This window comes from Mustela nivalis (genome assembly GCF_964662115.1).
Source record: "Mustela nivalis genome assembly, chromosome: 13".
Classification (NCBI taxonomy): Eukaryota; Metazoa; Chordata; class Mammalia; order Carnivora; family Mustelidae; genus Mustela; species Mustela nivalis.
Genome location: NC_139032.1, coordinates 32,099,156 through 32,115,457, shown reverse-complemented (window position 1 = coordinate 32,115,457; position 16,302 = coordinate 32,099,156). Strand labels below are relative to the sequence as shown.

Genomic DNA, 16,302 nt, shown 5'->3' with positions numbered 1-16,302 from the left:
TAGAAATGGGTGTAATTGAAGAAGTAACATCTCTTGATGTGGGCTCTAAGACAAGATATAACACATATGAAAGGAGTATGATATCTCTTTAAAACTGTTAAATACTTAAAAGTGCTCACATTTCAGAAATATATAACCTAAATATAAAGCAGTTTTCCTTATATATAACAAACTATTTTGATCAGCTCTTCAAAGTAAACATTATTGTGTCTAGTACTTCTGATATGTATTTTGAGTTGCTTTAAAAAATATATTCTCAGCATCATCTATAATTCAGGTCTTCAGTTCACATCAGTCACCTAGGAGTATAAACCAACTCATAGGTAGCAAAATTAAATATTTGTGGTTAGAAAAAATGAGCTTATGAAGCTATACACACATACACACACACATGCATGCACACACATGATGAGGTAAATAAAAATCTTTTGTACTTTCTTTAAATTACAATATTTTAAAAATATATACAATTCTTCAAGATATAAAATATTATTTTATTTGAAATGTAGAAATTCCTTATTGCTTTAACGAAGTTTGTATTTTTGTGAAAGATACATGATTTTTGAAAGATATGAATATGTTTTAACCTTCCTGGGAAAAAATGGACAGTAAAAATAAAATAGAAGCAACCAAAAGGCATCGTAATGCTTATCTTTGGTAAAACTCAGACCTTTGGGAGAAAATTTTAAAATCAGGAATGTTTATATTCACTAATATTTAGCTTTTAGCCAGTTCTGCCTTCTTTAAATACTTGAGAAACTTATCCACTTTGGTAGCTTCGAATGTACTTCTTTAGGGAAACTATATATTAAATTTAGATATTTAGGGCATTAAAATATAAATCTCTTCCCTGATCATTATTTCCAAGTGCCAGCTGATGATACTCACTGGGATTCTTTGCTTTCATCTTAGTGTAGCATATATTATTCATCATCTCGCCCTCATTCAGACTTTTCTATTTCTATTAATGTCATAGCCACTAAGGTCAAAATATTACTTGTTATAATTTCTCTTTTTCACTGACTTTACCCCCATGGCTGATAAATGTGTAATGTTAGATGTCCTTTATATGTAATACCCTTTGAAGCAGAGCAAATTGCAAGTAAGTAAAAAAGCAAATAAAATTACCAACAAATAAAAACAAAATTCATTGTTTCATCTAAATAAACATGAATCAAACCTTTTTAATAAATGGTTTCTTGATTAATTCTTCATAGGGACTCAAATTCATCACTTTCAATCATGTCACACTTGCTTCAGTCTAATTTGGACCATAATAACTTGATTTAACTCAAGTTAAATCCTCCTCTCCTTTCTAAATAAACCACATCCTCCACCACTAGGGATATGTTCATCTTATCAAACAACAACACAAAAAGAACAAAGCAACCAATCAAAAGAAACAAGAAAGAAAACAAAGCAACATGAAACAACAACAACAACAACAACAACAAAGAAAGTTTATTCTGGCCTCTATAAAGTGGTCAGCCAGTTAGCATCTTGCTAACTCTAACCCTCAATTCTACTTTTGGTTCAGCTTTGTACTGCAGTCATACTTGGAGTTCAACAACTAACTGTGCTCTTAGGTCTTCATACCTACTGTTCACTCTCCCAGGAACAGTGTGTTCTGCCTCTTTCAATCATCAACATGCTAAGTAATACTCATCCTTTAATTTGCAAGTTAGAGAGAGATTTCTCTTCACATCCTCCTAGAAAGGTACTGATTCATTTAGTACCCCTGCACATGTCAGTACACTTATTTTGCAATTTTTTTGCTCTTATTCAATATAGTTAAAGTAACTAAAGGTGCTGGTTAATGTATTTATCTCACTATTGCATTACACATATATGCTAAATTCATGCCTCAAACTATATTCAGTGACAGAGGTTTTCCAGCTTGATGTCCTACTAACTAATTTTCTGCTAAAGCTTTTTGCATGCTTCAGACTCTTCTATCTGACCTTCATGCCTTATATGGACTATAGAAAAAGATTTACTATTATCATTTATTGTTACTACTTGAGCACTCACAAATCAAATCTATATTGGGACTCAATCATGTTATCTTTAGCTGGAATTGTGCTGTTAATCACAATAATATGATGATCTATAATGTTATTCAGACTGTACTTTCAATATTGAATTTTACTTATAGTTTCAGGCGGATGTGTGAATGTCTTCAAATAAACTGCAACCACTTTGAGGCAAAATACTGGGACATATTAAATAGATATTTAATACCTATTAAATAGGTATAATTTTGTATATATTTTTGTATTTAATGCCTATTAAATAGTAAACTTTTGTGATATCTTTTTGGTATCTCAATCAAACTGGCATACGTACATTTTGTTTAGTATATGATCAATATAATTTCTTCATTTTCAACATTTTAAATATATTTTTTTAAAGTTAATGTTAACCAGTTAATTCTCAAAGAAATGAGAACAGACTTAAAAAAGAAAATGAGAAAAAGGAAGAAGAGACAGAGGAGGAGGGAAAAGGCAATGTGAACAAAAAAGAGGAAAAGAAAACAGATAAGATGAGAGAAAAGAAAATCTAACATTTGGAAGGCATAGTGAAATCAGAGCCTCAAGAATGTGATATCACTGCTTCTTCCAAATCAGACCAATTTTGTCCCATTATATGAGACTCTACTACTCACAATTAGGTAGAGAAAAAAATGAGTTTTGATCATTAGTTTTTGGATATCACTGAATTGAATACAATTTTAATAAAGAAGTATAGCAAAGACCATACAATAAAGTTATTGCATATGAATAGTAACAAAGGAAATGGGAAGATTTGCTTTGTTATAGAGTTGGTTTTAAATATTGGAAGGGAATACACTAAGGTCCACCAAGATATTTAACTAAGGGAAAATGGAATACTCAGAGGAAGTGAATTTTAGTTTTATATAAGTAACAAGTTTTCAACAAAAAAAAGTTGTTTGAAATAATATGTACTGACATGGAATGCAAAACAAATTGAGTCACTGACATATCCATTCATTTATCAATTCACATTTATGGATTATCAAATGATAAACAGGCATAATAAAAAAAATGAAAAGAAAAATGAATAGTTCTGACCCTCCAGAAACTTGTAGTTTAATGGGGGATATGACCACATTAAAAAAAAGATTACTTGAAAATTAGAATTAAATATGAGTGCAGGAAAGTATGCATGCTCACTTTGTAGCCAGATGGCTTGATGTCAATTTCCAGCTTAACCACCTGTTTGCCTTTGGGGAAGTTAAAAAATTCCTATGAGTTTTTATGTCTCATCCGTATCACTGGAATAACAAAGTTCATTATAAAATAAAGTGATGAAAGTTTAATGTGTTTTGCACAGAAATGGAGAGAGAGAAAGCAAAAATTTATACCAATTTTTTAGATAATCACTGAACTGAATCTTGAACGAGGGAGAAATTTAGCAAAACATAAAACTAATTATTTTAATTTATTTTATTTTATTTTTTAAGACCATTTTAGACAGAGGAAGTAGCATGGGCAAAGTCGTTGAGAAATGAGGGCTCACACTGCATTGTGAAATAGAGCATATTAATTTATCAGAAAACCATGGAAAAAAGCATCCATACATCTAACCTAGATGTAGCATTTTGTAACAGTGTTATGTATACAAAATGAAGTTTTCACAACTACAGGCCACAACTCAGGTAAGTTGCATGGAAACATAGAAGAGTTTTCTCTTAATATATGTTTAATGCATGGTTTAACTCAAAATATCAATGGTATGTTCACTTTGAAAAGCAACAGTTGTAAAAGGATAACCATGAGATGCTTGGTGTCATCAAGAACTCTTAAATATGAAATGGTCCTTCGTATGAATACTGCATGTATTGATATATGGTCACTAAATAATTACTTTTCAGGATTAGGACAATCAGTGTAACTTCAACAATGCAACTTTAAAACAAACCAATTAAAGGATTTTCCTGTACAATGAACAATATAATTTAGAGCATCTGTTTTGTTAAGCTAATAATCACTACAATAATAGCCACTCTTTCCTGTAACTATGTAATTATTTAATGATATTTAATTGCATGTTTCTATACATGTGTATGTATATGAATGACAGTCATAAGTCACTATAAAAATAATCTGATACATATTTTACTTCAAAATTGGCATAGAGTATAAGTATCGTGAATTCAGATCTTCTTTACTCGGTTCACTGCTTTTTTCTTATCATTTTAATCAGATTCTTAATTTTGGCAAGTGCCAAGAAATATTTGCTGAATGAACAACTCAATTATGTAAAGAGGCTCCATCCCATAATTTGCCATGATTCTGATCCAGGATGACAATCACCACATTCTTATCAATGCAGAATTAATATGCAAATGATGTCCTATGTTCAGCTTAACTTCTTGCTGCATTTGGGAAATTAGTGGAAGATAAACTTTCCTACATTAAATTTATGGGAATTTCATAAGATATCAATTTTAGGTGCTAAGCAGAAATTATTTTTGAACCCACAGGATATTTTTAAAATATTTGAACATAACATTTTCTCTTGTAAATTGCAGGAAATCTGAAGAAGAAGGGATGAATTGAGTCTTACAGGTCAAAGAAAGTACTGTGACCAAATGACAGAATAATACATATGTGTGGAGTTCTGCATTGTACAATACCATAGTCTGATTTAAGAAATGAACTGTTGATTCAGTGGCAGTTTTCTATCTTAAGTGGTATTCCTTTGATAAGTATCTAAGTTGAATAGATTTTATTTTGCACTGCTATCTCCTGACCCTTGCAGAACTTTTGATTACAATCATTGCACCATAGAATTACAGACTCAGTGAACATGTATTTCCAGCCTATGGCCTGAATATTTTTATTTTCTTGTTGTGTTTACTAGCAAATCAAAACGCTGATAAGAAGAATATAGTCTGAGAAAATTCCTGTGAGTTGTTAGAAGTGTTCCAAGGTACATGGGAAAATAGAGAAAGTCATAAAAACTGAGACAATATTTTTCTTTCTTACACCATTGGAGACATGTACACAAAAAGTTTAATGCAAAACTGTTTGTAGATATTAACTGCTTTTTCTATCTTGTTGCATATTTCTAATTTTATATAAAAGTAATGAAATAAAAAGTTCACAATCAGAATGACACACCCACTGTTCTTGTAGAGAAAGGAAAAGCCCAGACCTGAACTGGGATCTGAGAATCCATGAGTGATTGCTGAATTGTGCCACGATGGGCTTTTGTCTGCATCATGGTAAACAGCATTCCTCTGAAAGGAAAAATTAAGAACCAAGAAATAATAGTACAAAGAGTCAAATGATGGGTTGTGAGTGGGGACAGCCATTGGTATGGATTCAATCTGAAACAAAATATCTACAAATGAGGATAATAAAAAAGAGTGAGCAGATTCAGAAGGGTAAGCAGGAGATGAATCCAAGAAAGAGTTGTGTAGGGTACTGGAAAGCTGTGGGAGAACATTCCCATCCCCACCTTCCCACCCCCCTGGAGTGCTCATGATTTACCTATGTTCTACAAGAAGATATTCTAGTTTTATGAAACCCCACAGAGAAACAAAAAATAAAGCTTATCCATAAATGAGAGAATATATTATCTTCCCCAAACCCAGTGAGGCAAAAAGAGAGTGGAATCATTTCATCTATCGAAAAAAGTGGAAGTAAAAAATGCTTAAAATGCAAACAGATACAGCCAGTTGCATGCCCAACATTGTTTGCCTTCTCTTAAGACATCATAAACATTAGCTTCTGTGATCTCTGTTAGGTTGACTCTCTTGTGTATTAACTCAGGAGCAAACATTGCTTCTTTATGTGAAATTGAGATTAATTCTCTTTTGCTATCTTCTTTTCCAGTGGCAGAGTGGGAGTACACTGGAACATATCCTGCCTGACCCTGGCCCCTCCACTTGAAAGGAAAAAAAGATGATAGTGAGATTGGCCAACAATGAAGGCCTCAAGAATTCTTCTGCCTTTCTCTGTAGGCCTCAAGTTTGCCACAAGAGGTTTGTCTGTGGTTGAATTCCATGTAGGTATTGTTTGGCTGAGACAGTCCCCATTCCCTGGTGGGTATATCTTGCAAGTTATCTATCACATAGATGGTCATCTTGTTCAGGCCAAGACCATGAGCACATTTAGGGTTCTCCTGAGTTAGCAGAGGTTGTAGCATATGTGGGCTTCAGGACAAGTCTGATTCAGCCCTCAGTAATGTAATGGAGCATCTGGCTTCCTGAGCTCTCTGTGGCTCTGGCACAGGCCTGGCTGAGGCCACTTCTGCAGTCATGATGGAAAACCCCTCTGGCCTGGGCAGTTCACCCCATCCTTGGCCCTGCAGGCTAAGACCCAAGGTTCCTCCCACCTCATTGGCTGGGACCAGGTCACATGCCCATGAATGAACCAATCCCTGGAGTCAGGGAGTGGAACCATGGAGGTTGGCACATGTTGTTAGGACCTCTGTTGTAATGACTTTTTTAATGGCTGTGGTGGCAAGATCTTATGGGATGCATCTGTTAATAAAACGAATATTAATTTCTGATAGTAAGTGGGTCCAAGGTGCTGGCTTAGCACCTAGCACCTCCGTCCCAGCACCTCAGTACTGATGTACTTCTCTGCAGAGACAATGACTGAGGATCAAAGTGGATGGAAACTGGCCCAGAGTGCACAAGGGAAGTGTGTGGGTTTAGGGGGTTGGGGATAATAGCTCTGGGCAAGCTATAGCTCCAACTTACCTAGGTTCAAGAAGGTGCAGGGAATCCGTGGTGTTTCACCATCCATCATTTTGCAGATGGAGAATATGCCTTTGCATAGAGTCTGGCAAGACTTGTTCCAAGTCTTCTCTAGTTGGTACGGAACTCGGGAAGACAGTACCCTCCATCTGCTGGGATAGACATGAGAGGCTGAGTGCTCTCAGGAAAGTGTCTGGCTTTCTGTGAACCTGCACACAGGCCTGATGAGGACAGTTCATGGTTTTGTTCTGAGGAGGGAATGGTGCCACGTGTGATCCCGGGAAGAGGACAGACCTGGAGTCCTCGGTAGAGCTACTTCATGGGAGTGGAGGTGATCTGCAGCATTCGCCCCATGGGATGTCTGTCCTTTATTGAGTTCTGGGAATGGTTTCTGTGACTGTGTCCTAATGGCTGGGATTTCCAAGGAGCAGGATTTTTTGGCTTTACATTAAGAGTTGGTCCACCTGGACTGGGCAAGGCCCATTCTGCTGCTGAGAACTGTGTCTCCAGTGGTTGGAGTGTGTATTACAGGCCTAGAGGTCAATGGTGGGGTGGTTACAGTGGTCAGTAGACTACTGTTATTGATGATTTTTGTAAGTGAAATCTATAGGATGATATGTTAGATCTTATGGTTAGGGATCTACATTAGGTGCCCATAAATAGTGCTTTTTCTGAATTTCATATTTAGTATCTTTTTACTACTTCTAATAGCTCTCCTTGTACTTGGTATTCCAAGAAGCAATGCATTACAACGTTGCCTGCATTGCGTTGATGGGAATTTGAGCATGAAAAGGTTGTCAGTGCTTCCACAAATTGTCCACTGGAACAGCCAAAAAATAAAATTTTATTTTTGACACTAAGTAGGAAATATCCTGCTGTGATTCTTAATTTAAACCAGGGGAGGGGTCCTCTTTTGGTACTGGTAATGAGTACCATAGGCCTTCCTAGGGAACATTATCAGATTCTATTGGAAACTTGGTCTTTGTTTTTGTGGAAGAATCAGGAGTCAACCAGTTATTTGTGTCCTGTCTCATTTTCCATGATAGTTCCACAATATCTGGTTTCACACCTCTACCATTGTGAAATCCCAACTTTGGCACCAACTTGCCCTTCTCTGTCAAGGGCAGAGAGCCAAGTTTGAGCCAAGACAAGAGCCACTTCTGGGTGACTGGGAGACTCTAGGATCAGAATGCTGTTGGTAGGGAGTTTCTGGGATCCTAAATTCCAAACCAGCTCCTGACACCCAGATGAAATACATTTCTTTTTTTTTTTTTTTAAGATTCTATTTATTTGACAGACAGAGATCACAAGTAGGCAGAGAGGCAGGCAGAGAGAAAGATGGGGAAGCAGGCTCCCTGCCAAGCAGAGAGCCTGATGAAGGGCTCTATCTCAGGACCCTGAGATCATGACCTGAGCCCAAGGCAGAAGCTTAACACGCGGAGCCACCCAGGCGCCCCCAGAAGAAATACATTTCTGACTTAGAAACTTCAGATAGAATTTTTTTTGTCCATGATGACAACTGAAGAAAATGTGTCATCCCTAAACCTAACCTTAACCCCTAACAACACTGAAACCTAAGCTGACGTTAAAACCCAATCTAGAACCCCCAAAGCCTGTACCTGATCCCTGGATCCAAGCCCTGAACCACAAACCCAAACCCTAAACCAGACCTCCAAGTCATGAACCCTGAACCCAAATCTCAGCATGAAGCCATACTCCAAATTTGACCTTGACCTTTATCCCATAAGCCCTGAGTCTTAAAGCCTAAATCATAAACTTAAAGCCCTAAACTATAACTCTGCTCCCTTGTCCTTCACTCTAAATCCTCACCCTAACACTAAACCCAAAGCCTGATCTAGAACTCTGACTAAAACCTGAACCTGAACCCAAATTCAAACCCTTCACCACACTTTGCTTATGCACTTGCCATTGATGGATATTTGCAGTTTCTACCTTTTGATTCTTATGAACATTGTTTGGGTTGGGGGTTAGGGTTAGGGTCTTGGATTAGGGTAGGGTCCAGGCTTGAGACCAAGTTGAGGTCAGAGTGTGGGTCTGCATCAGGGCCATGTTCAGTGCCACTGTTTGGGTCAAGGACTGTTGTAATTCCACATTGTTTCCAATTCATTGTTCCTTAGCTATTTTGGGGGAAGTTGGGGGATATTGGGCTCCATGCAGCTTGAATTTCTGGAATGAAATGGCGTCAGCTGGACCCCGGGAGGGAGCAGGACCTTCCACTGAAGGGTGAGCTCCCACAGTCCTGCACTGCCTTCCACCGCCTGCAGAGGGCGCCAGACCCCAGCTCCCGCCCTGAGACCAGGCTGCACAGCCACAGCTGGGACCAGAGCCCCGCCTCTTCAGGACCCACTCTGGAGACTTCCAGAGAATGTGGGGCGCCTCCCACCCTGACAGGACAAGCTGAGGAGGGTGTGGCTCTGCATCCACACTGACCGGATCCGTTGTGGAGGACGCGCCCACACTGGCAGCAGTCCAACCTCCTAAGGACCAGACGCTGGAGGAGGTGAGGAGAAGCCACCTGAGTGGACTGTCAAGGGTTCGTGGTCTCAGGACCCCACAGAGGAAGGGCGCCCTATGTAGACACTGGGGCTTCCATCGTTTTGTGTGAGGAGACGTAGCCTCCTGCTGTGCTGTGCGTGGGGCTCTGGGGTCCCCTCTTTCTGGGCTCAAGTGCTCCTTGGTCCTAGTCTGTGTTTGTGTGCTCGCGGATTCGGTTCCTGGGGCTCCTCAGATGGTCTGCAGTCCGAGAGTGTCCGCCTGCCTCGGTGCCTGTGCTCCCCCCACCTCAGCCCTGCGGGGTCCTTCCCGTGTCCACACCCACTCTGGGCTGGCACCAAGTCCAGAAGTTCAGGAGCCAGAGTGAGGACTCTGTAGACGGTTTTTGGGAGAGTAGGTATTTTCCCAGTGTGGGTTCTTCCCTGAGCACAGTGCCTCCCCATCTCCGTGTGTCCCCCTCCCTGTCTGTCGTCATTGTTGCAGGGCTGTCAGAGGACAGGTCTGTCACCTTCTTGGTTCAGGGGCCTCCCGGGTATCTTGCTGTCTTGGATGCAGGTGTAAATGAGATTTTTCTCCGTAGTCTCTTTCTGATGGTTCCTTCTGAGCACGTAGGAGTGCCACTAATTTGTTCATATTGATTTTGTTCCTTGAAAGTTCTTGAATTTATTAGTTCGATTTGCCTTAAACTCAATCTGCCAGTTATTTGACCAGCAGCATGGGTTTATTTGGGAAGAGCAGAGAATGGCAGTCAGGGCTGAGCAAGCTACAGTCCCATCACAGGGAAGTGCGAGAAACAAAGGAGAGGAACATTATTTCATGGAGGAGGAAGAAGTTGGGAAGGGTGCTTGGAAGGAAAGTCCCCTGGAGAAAGGCAGGGTCATGGAGAATTCTCACCAGCTGAGCTGCAAAGCTCCTACAAAAAGTCAGGAGATGAACCTCCAGCTTCCCCTGTGGGGTCTGGAATTGGTGAGTCTCTCCTGTGGGGGATTACAATGTGGGGTCTGTAATGGGCACTGAGCACCAGGCGCCCCCTTCCAGCCTCCCCTTCTGGCATCCCCAGTCCACTTTCCTGGGGCTTCCCTTCCTGTTTTTGCACAGTTCTAACCAGCTTGTGGTGGAACGTTGTGGAAAACTGGAATTCTAAATCCACTGCTTCTACTGCACCTGAGATACAGGGGCCCATGATTTAATCCTCCCACGAGTCTCTTGCTAACATGTGTCCTCTCCATGTTGGGTGACCTGGATCTGGGAGGGCTTGGCCTCCATCCCAAAGTCTGATGTCCTCTCTGCTTCCGTGTCATCGTGCTAACATGGTTTCTTGGAAGAGTCATTTCCTCTGCGGTGATTTCAAAGTACAGTCAGCTTGTAATAGCAGCACAAATACGTGCTGTCTCCACACTCAGATTCCCCAGCCGTCATTTCTTTACCACGTTTGCCACTTCACACGGGATGCTTCAGTGTGTTTGACCCCACACCAGGACAATGTCCTGCAGAACCACCACATAACCTGAAATGAGGAGATCATTACAGAACCCATCCAAGGGTTAGTGTTAGGGACCAGGGACATGGCAGGACTGACCTGAAGACCCCATGGAGAGCTGTCTGTGTGGCTGAGTTGACAGTGTAGGTGAGGTTGAGTGTCTGGCTCTGGCTTTGTGTCCAGGAGTCAGCTCTGTTTGGGTGTGTCCTCAGCTGGGCATGCAGATTTCCGCTCCTCTGAATCCTTTCCGGAGTTCCAAATGGCACAGTTTCCTTCTGGGCGGCAGGCTGAATCCTCTGGGATTGCCCAGGTGTCCCCAAATGGTAGGGCATCTACTGCAAGGCCTTTGGGGTCAGAATCCTGAGAACCAAACCAAAGGTTATGGTTAGGGCCCACCACATGGCAGGCCCGATCTGCCATAACTCTGTCCATCTTTCTGGGGGGGGGGGGCATCGAGGTATTGGTTCAGGGTAAGTGTCAAGCTCCAGGTTTGCATCCAGGGGCCTGCTGAATATGGGGGTGTCCAGAGGTAGGAATGCAGATTTCAGTTCCTCTGAATCCTTTCTGGAGTTCCAAATGGCATGGTTTCTTTTGGGGTGGTAGGGTGAGTCCTATGGTGTTCCTCACTGTCCCCAATCTCTGAGGCTTTGGAGCCAGGCCGTTGGGGACAGACCTCTCAGGACCCTTAGGCTTAAGAGTTTGTGCCTATGGGCATGGCTGCACTGATCTGAAAGCACTGTGGCGAGGATCACAGGGGTCTGAGTTGAGAGCATGGTTCAGAATCAGTATCAAGGTCTGGGTTTGTGTCCAGGGGACCGCTGAATGTGGGGATGATCTCAGATGTCCAAGACAATTTCCCCTACTCTGAATCCTTTCCAGCATTCCAAGTAGCCTGGTTTTCTTCTGGGTGGCAAGCTGAAATCTCTGGGATTTCTCAGGTCTTGCCCTTGCCCTTGCAAGGGCAAGATACTTTTTACAGTAAAAGAATTCACCAGATGAGCTGAACAGCAGAAAAGACACAGCTCAGTAGTAAATCAGTGAACAGGAATATCATGCCAAAAACTTCTTTGAGAACACACTACAGAGCAAGGGAAGATAGGGAAGAAAGCTGAGATATAAAGGACAAACCCTCCAACTTTCCAACATCATTCCCTACTTGTTTATTTCCATTGCTGTCAGCTCCTTCCCAGCCAAAAATAAGTCACCTGAGCCAGCCTTTTTTCTTCCTGAGTTTGGGGCACTGCAAAGCCCACCAGAGGGGCCAAGGGCACTTCTGTGCCTGCTGAGCTGAGCCCATTTGTACCCAAACAGTGAGCAGGTACCAGCCTGGCCCTCTGGTGCTCCATGGTCTGTGGCAATCCTTCCTTCTGGACCCTGCTTTGCTGCTCTTTCTTCCCTAACCCTGTTCTCAAACTAGGGATTGCTCCTGGAGGAGGAACTCAGGGAGATGAGGCTCAGGAGGGCCTCCCTGCCTGGAATCTCCGTGTGAGGAGTGCACAGCCAACGGATTTTGCCCAGGGACTTGCAAAATGCTGAGAGGCATATATCTTTTCTCTCTTTCTCTCTCTCTCTAGCCTCATACCAACCAGGAGTTCTTAGAACTTTCTTCAGTGACTTCTAGGTGTAGCTTGGCCACTGTTTCCACAGAAAGGCCACTTGAGCATGATCAAACACATGTATAAGCAATTACATTTAAAAAAAAAACAATAAGCCAATGCACACAGACCTTTGACAGCAGCACAGGACCCTCAAGGGACCAGAGTCCCTACCTTGGGCAATAGTAGTACAGGCCAGGCTCTGCCACGCAGGTCCCTAGACCTTTGGCAGTTTCCACGATTGCAAATCCAGACATGCAGAATCCTGAGGGACAACCTACTAACTGCAAAAGAGCAAAAATTCATCAGGATTCAGAGACTGGAAATCCATTTGTACTGCAAAAGAAAGAAGTAGGCTTGCTATGAATCCAGCAGGGAGGATAGACATAGATAAAGGCTGCTGTATGAGTCACAGAATCTATTGTTTCTCAAGGGTCATGCTGTCTGTGTAAAATGCTATGAGGACTGTCTCTTGGGGAACTCCTGCTTTCCTACCAGTGACGCCCCCAGATTCTGCTTTGCTAGTCCCATGGATTCCTGGGGATACCCAGTTGACAAGCTACGCTGTTTTCATGACAACACTTGCTAATGGACTGAAAGTTTGTGTCTTGTCCCAATTCAGATGTTGAAGCCCTGACCCTCAAGGAGTGCCATCAGGAGGTATGGGCTTTGAGAGGTGATGAGGTCATGAGATTGGAACCCTTGTGAATGAGATAAAAGCACTGCTGAGAAAAGACCTGAGAGATTGTTCTGCCAGCTGTCAGCCATGCAAGGCTACAAAAGAAATATGGGCATCTATAGATAATGAAGCAGTCTCTTGCTAGATATCAGATCTCCCAGGATCTTGCTTTTGGTCTTCTCAGCCTCTAGAACTGCAAGGAATAGTACATGTTTTGCTGTTTCAGCCACAGAGTCTGTCATCAATTGTTGCAGCAGCCTGAACTGAATAAGGCAGAGCCCAAGTCCTGGTTAATCCCTGCCTCTACTCATTTCCCCTCAGAAAAAGCCTCTAATCCAGAACTGACCTCTGCTTTCCATACACGTGCTTCAGACTCCTTCTGTGAGAGCCCAGACTTTGTAAAAGACTCCTCCCTCATGGCAACCAGCATTCTGTGACTCCTGAGGAATGTCCTCCCTGACTGTATTGAGTCAATCAATCTGATTTTGATTCTGGAGTCCCAGGGTCAAGGACTGCATCAGGCTTCCAGCTTCATGGGGAGTCCGCTTCTCCCTCTGACCTTCTCCCCTCTCATGCTCTCTCTCTCACTCTCTCTCTCTCAAATATATAAATGAAAATCTTTTAAAAATCTGATTTTAACAGACCATAAGCTTGTTCTTGCTGGTCTTTGGAAGATTAGGCATTAGCCCTTCTGAGAAAGTTCTGAATAGCTGCTTCATGAGGGGTGAACTGTGTCCCCCAAGTCTCTTTTTGCTGCCTTCTAATCACAGATGCTGAGACAAATCCTCCTAGGTGCTGGTTTTTCAAAGCACTTAATGCTCTGGCTTTGAAGTTCCTCACTTGACAGTTCTGCTTTAATCAGTTTGTGACAAAACAGCCAATTGGTGGTGGATGCAAAGTGCACTGATAAAGTTAATATCAGGGAACAATGTTTTGAGTGTCAAGCATGTGCATGTGTGTGCACACACATATCCATGTGATAAGCATTATGGTAAATGTCTGACAAGAACTAAAACATCAAAAAGTCAGGATATCCCATTAGCTGATATTTTTATTATTCCTACATCCTAAACTATGAAAAACAGGGTCAGAGAATAAGAAGTGGCAAAAAGAATCAAGATTTGAGGCAGTTCTATTTTACAGCCAGCCTTGATCAATAAACATGTACACCTGTGTCTAGTTTCAGCTCTGTGTAACATTGCCATAACCTTGAATAAGCCATTCATCTCTCAAGTTCAGGTTCTTGGTCCAAAGAGGGAAGGGGCACAGGTTGAGTACCTCCAGTGGGACTTCCTGGCAGGCTTGTTCATCCAAGCATTCCTGTTTCAGTTTGAGTAATTGAATCCAGTCTTTGTTTTACCGAAGGCCAAGCTTGTCCAGTGTGTCCATGCCACCAGCCAAGAGCATTTGTCCATGCCATGTAACAACTGAGCAACATTCACAGGAATGGTGGAGGAAAAGATGTCCATAGGTGTTGACAGATGTTCTGCATGGAGGGACAGGAGCTGGGGCCATCACCTGCTGTTTCTAGCGGCCTTCTCTGTCCAGTTAAAATAAATGGCAATTATTTGCAACAACAGGGATGAAAGTAGAGGGTATTATGTCAAGCGAAATAAGTCAGTCAGAGAAAGACAATTATCATATGATCTCACTCATATGTGGAGTTTAAGAAACAAAACAGAATCATAGAGGAAGAAAGGAAAAAAATAAAACAAGATGAAGTCAAAGAGGTAGACAAACCAGAAGAAACTTAAAAAAAAAAAGATTTTTATTTACTTATTTGACAAACAGAGATCACCAGTAGGCAGAAAGGCAGGAAGAGAGAGAGAGGAGGACGCAGACTCCCCAGGGAGCAGAGAGCCTGATGTGGGGCTCGATCCCAGGACCCTGAGATCATAACCTGAGTTGAAGGCAGAGGCTTTAACCCACTGAGCCAGCCAGGTACCCCTCAGAAGAGACTCTTAATCACAGTAAACAAACTGAGGGTTCTTGGAGGGGAGGGGGATGGGTGGATGGGGTAACTGGGTGATGGACATTAAGGAAGGCATGTGATACAGTGAGCACTGGGTGTTATAAAAGACTGATGAATCACTAACCTGTATGTCGGAAACTAGTATTATATGTTAATTAATTGTATTTAGATTAAAATTTTCTTTAAAAATAATTTTAAAATAAAATAAGTAACAATCAAATAATGATCAGAGTTATCCAGCAGGGAGTATCAGATCTAGATGTCAGTTAAATTTAAGGGGCTTGCCGAAGTTTAGGAGAGTCACACTAGGTCATTTTCCTGTGTGGGGAAGTCTTCAGGGACAGTTCCAAAGACAAAGATTATTAATATTTCTCCTTCCCCCATTCCTCCTAGAGCCAAAGATGTTTCCTCCACTCACCCACTGGCCCTGTATGTAGGTGTTGCTTTCTCTCTACCAATCACAACATCAGTGAGTAGCTATAACTTCACCTTTTCCAATATCCCCCTACCCCCGACCTTTTGTCTTTAATGGCCATGGGCAACAGGGACAAAGACATTTTTTAAAAACTTACAGAGATCTATTATGCTCTACTACCTTGGCCCGCATGGTCCACTGCAAAGGGATTCTGCGAACTGTGTACTCAGATGAATGGTCATTATCTTAAAAAAGGCAGGGGCTGTGATAGACACAGGAACCAAAAAAGCAAGAGTTAATGGACCATCAGAATAATGGAGTACCAACACTTTTTCATCCTTGGCTTGAATCCTCAAGGTCCAGTGTCTCAACAGAATTTTCATTTTGGTCTCATCTGACTCACTTGTCCACCCCTGGGCCAGTTGGCAGTTATACTGAGAACTGGAAATTTTCCTTAGAAGAGAAAAAGAGTATTTGTCAGGTAAACCAAGGAAATGTCCATTATAGGAAGTTAGGCCTTTTGTCATGGTACTCCATTAGCACCCTCCTGACTGTTAAAGAAAAAAAATTTGTGACACCCACTAAATACAGTAAGGAAGATTTTATTCAAGGGATGCTACTACGATGGGATTTTATTTTATAGTATGGGAGAGAAATCTGGCTCAGCTCAGACAAATGGAGATTTATGGCTAAAGAGCATGGTGGGGGTCACTGAATGTAAAATTAAGATGGAACATCAAGGGTAAGGATGAAGGGATTCTGGCTAAACCATCTGGACAGTAATATTGTTGAAGGAAGGCTAGGGTCATAAACTATTGAGAGCAGGGGATAAGGAATTTTTTAAAAGCCTTATTAATACATTTTAGAGAGAGGGAGCAGGGGTAGGGGGTAGAAGGAGAGGGAAAGAGAATTTT

General features: G+C 41.6%; 1 long non-coding RNA gene across 1 annotated transcript; it reads right to left on the bottom strand.

Annotated features, from left to right (window-relative positions):
- Positions 1 to 14,131: 14,131 nt before the first annotated feature.
- On the bottom strand, positions 14,132 to 15,707 carry LOC309846277. The gene is made up of 2 exons (XR_014301834.1): positions 15,546 to 15,707; positions 14,132 to 14,541 (listed from the first exon to the last, which is right to left on the bottom strand). It is a non-coding gene; the product is annotated as an uncharacterized lncRNA (long non-coding RNA).
- Positions 15,708 to 16,302: the final 595 nt, after the last annotated feature.